Source organism: Lagenorhynchus albirostris, unplaced genomic scaffold, assembly GCF_949774975.1.
Source record: "Lagenorhynchus albirostris unplaced genomic scaffold, mLagAlb1.1 scaffold_141, whole genome shotgun sequence".
In the NCBI taxonomy this organism is placed as follows: Eukaryota; Metazoa; Chordata; class Mammalia; order Artiodactyla; family Delphinidae; genus Lagenorhynchus; species Lagenorhynchus albirostris.
Window position 1 is genome coordinate 444,087 of NW_026783385.1, and position 3,898 is coordinate 447,984.

Sequence of the window (3,898 nt, forward strand, 5' to 3'; positions counted from 1 at the left end):
GTTCATAGCAAGGGCAACGTACTGCTCTCTGGCTTGCCTGGGTTGAGTGCCCCAGTCGTCAAAGAGCCTCGCGAAGGCAGTGCTGCGCAGACTCCCTTTGCCAGTCGCACGGCCTCCTTGACTGAAAGAGAACTGCAGTGCCAAAAGGCACCGTGCTGACGACTGGCTCCAGGAGGAGACTCGGGACAGCACTCTCACAGAAGCGAAAGCTAGGCTGTGGGCCCAGCCTGAGGACCAGCACGTTTTCCACACTTAACACAGCTAAGGCATGAGCCAGACGACAGCCTTGGTCACTGAGGCCTACCTAAGGTACTGCCATACTTACCCACTAGATCCCACGCAGAGGTCCCTGTGCCCAAAAGGGCCTCCACGGAAGGGCCCTGTCCCTCCCGTTGTGTTTCCTTGAGGTAATCGGAAACCACTGAGGATACCGGTAGGAGCTCAGGTATGAAGCTGGGCGACCCTGGCCAAACCTGATTCCCCTCCGTGGTAGACGAGACAGTGGCGGGTCCGAAGCTGCCTGAAGCACACTCCTCGCGCGCACCTTCGCTTTGCTGCCGGAAGGCCTCACATAAGGAGTCTGAGTTTACTCGTGACAGAAGAAGTCTGAGTTGACTCGTGTGAGGCCTGCTGCTCTCAGTTCCTTGCTGGGAGCTCCAGCAGGAGCGCTCTGGAGCTCGCCGGCAGAAGAATTGTGAGTCCCCCCGCCCCACCCCGGCCTCAAGCGAAAGTCCAGATTTCCCCCGTTAGTAACACCTCGGAGTGCCAGAGGGAGCGGAGGGGCATGCGTTCACGGAATGCTTTCAACCGTGCAAGGTATTTCACGAGACACTGTGCACTCACGTTCGTTGTAACAACTGTCAAAGGGCACTCACTCTATGCCTTCCAACTCCTCGGCTGTGTTTGAGCCCCAGGAAGTAAATGCGTTCGTTCGACGAAGCTCCGTGAAGGTGCAACGGTGACGGCGAAGCGCTGCCCTGTTCGCTCGAAAGCTCTCGTTCGTGCGGCCTTCACACGGCCTCAAGGTACGCAGTTCTAAACAGCCTCACATTCCATGCTGGTGTGCCAAGCCCCCCCACCCACCCGCAGGGAGGAACTTGGGCTCTTCTGAGAAACACCAGTGTGCGCCACAAGTGAAACCAGGGCGTCTCCCCCAGGACGTCGCCGAACGGCGGTCGGATGCCAGAGGTGTACTTCCAGCCGGAAAAAGAGGGAAAAGGACAGCTTCCCCAGGGACAATTCCGGACCCTTGGGACCATCCAGAATCACCAAGGCCTCAACTTTGCACGGCCTGGGGAACGCTCTTCCGCCTGCCCAGCAATCCCCACGTCAAAACCTGTCTCAGCAGAGGCAGGCACTCTCTCCCTTGTACCAGATAGCTCGGCAGAGCCTTCCGAGAAACATGCTGCGTCATTCAGCTTGAACGTGGGACGCGGAGGGGAGAGTTCGCTCTCTCCCCGTTTGGAGGCGCCTTGCGCTTGGCTTCAAAGCTGCCTTGAACAGCACTAGCGGCCCGACGTCTCTGCACGGCAGGACTGTCGTTGTGGGCCGAGGCTGCGTGTTCTCCCAAAGCGAAAACCGTGCTGGCAATGCCTTTCTAGGAACTCCTCCCACGGCACCCCAGGTTCAGCTCCGGCCGAACGAAAGGTGACCTCAGGCCTCAAGGTAAGTTCCAGTGTTTCACGTCGGGGGAGTTGGGTGTGCAGCGGTTTCCATGAGGCCATACTCCACCACGGAGTGCCTTAACTCTGCGACGCTCCTGGGGGCACACAGGATAGGAGCTCGTTCGCCAATTTCGCAGGATGACTTCTCTCCGTGCCGGAACGGCGGCTCCTGGCTTCTGAGGAACCTTAGCCTAAACAGGCCCCTGGAGAAAGCTCTTCACGTTCATAGCAAGGGCAACGTACTGCTCTCTGGCTTGCCTGGGTTGAGTGCCCCAGTCGTCAAAGAGCCTCGCGAAGGCAGTGCTGCGCAGACTCCCTTTGCCAGTCGCACGGCCTCCTTGACTGAAAGAGAACTGCAGTGCCAAAAGGCACCGTGCTGACGACTGGCTCCAGGAGGAGACTCGGGACAGCACTCTCACAGAAGCGAAAGCTAGGCTGTGGGCCCAGCCTGAGGACCAGCACGTTTTCCACACTTAACACAGCTAAGGCATGAGCCAGACGACAGCCTTGGTCACTGAGGCCTACCTAAGGTACTGCCATACTTACCCACTAGATCCCACGCAGAGGTCCCTGTGCCCAAAAGGGCCTCCACGGAAGGGCCCTGTCCCTCCCGTTGTGTTTCCTTGAGGTAATCGGAAACCACTGAGGATACCGGTAGGAGCTCAGGTATGAAGCTGGGCGACCCTGGCCAAACCTGATTCCCCTCCGTGGTAGACGAGACAGTGGCGGGTCCGAAGCTGCCTGAAGCACACTCCTCGCGCGCACCTTCGCTTTGCTGCCGGAAGGCCTCACATAAGGAGTCTGAGTTTACTCGTGACAGAAGAAGTCTGAGTTGACTCGTGTGAGGCCTGCTGCTCTCAGTTCCTTGCTGGGAGCTCCAGCAGGAGCGCTCTGGAGCTCGCCGGCAGGAGAATTGTGAGTCCCCCCGCCCCACCCCGGCCTCAAGCGAAAGTCCAGATTTCCCCCGTTAGTAACACCTCGGAGTGCCAGAGGGAGCGGAGGGGCATGCGTTCACGGAATGCTTTCAACCGTGCAAGGTATTTCACGAGACACTGTGCACTCACGTTCGTTGTAACAACTGTCAAAGGGCACTCACTCTATGCCTTCCAACTCCTCGGCTGTGTTTGAGCCCCAGGAAGTAAATGCGTTCGTTCGACGAAGCTCCGTGAAGGTGCAACGGTGACGGCGAAGCGCTGCCCTGTTCGCTCGAAAGCTCTCGTTCGTGCGGCCTTCACACGGCCTCAAGGTACGCAGTTCTAAACAGCCTCACATTCCATGCTGGTGTGCCAAGCCCCCCCACCCACCCGCAGGGAGGAACTTGGGCTCTTCTGAGAAACACCAGTGTGCGCCACAAGTGAAACCAGGGCGTCTCCCCCAGGACGTCGCCGAACGGCGGTCGGATGCCAGAGGTGTACTTCCAGCCGGAAAAAGAGGGAAAAGGACAGCTTCCCCAGGGACAATTCCGGACCCTTGGGACCATCCAGAATCACCAAGGCCTCAACTTTGCACGGCCTGGGGAACGCTCTTCCGCCTGCCCAGCAATCCCCACGTCAAAACCTGTCTCAGCAGAGGCAGGCACTCTCTCCCTTGTACCAGATAGCTCGGCAGAGCCTTCCGAGAAACATGCTGCGTCATTCAGCTTGAACGTGGGACGCGGAGGGGAGAGTTCGCTCTCTCCCCGTTTGGAGGCGCCTTGCGCTTGGCTTCAAAGCTGCCTTGAACAGCACTAGCGGCCCGACGTCTCTGCACGGCAGGACTGTCGTTGTGGGCCGAGGCTGCGTGTTCTCCCAAAGCGAAAACCGTGCTGGCAATGCCTTTCTAGGAACTCCTCCCACGGCACCCCAGGTTCAGCTCCGGCCGAACGAAAGGTGACCTCAGGCCTCAAGGTAAGTTCCAGTGTTTCACGTCGGGGGAGTTGGGTGTGCAGCGGTTTCCATGAGGCCATACTCCACCACGGAGTGCCTTAACTCTGCGACGCTCCTGGGGGCACACAGGATAGGAGCTCGTTCGCCAATTTCGCAGGATGACTTCTCTCCGTGCCGGAACGGCGGCTCCTGGCTTCTGAGGAACCTTAGCCTAAACAGGCCCCTGGAGAAAGCTCTTCACGTTCATAGCAAGGGCAACGTACTGCTCTCTGGCTTGCCTGGGTTGAGTGCCCCAGTCGTCAAAGAGCCTCGCGAAGGCAGTGCTGCGCAGACTCCCTTTGCCAGTCGCACGGCCTCCTTGACTGAAAG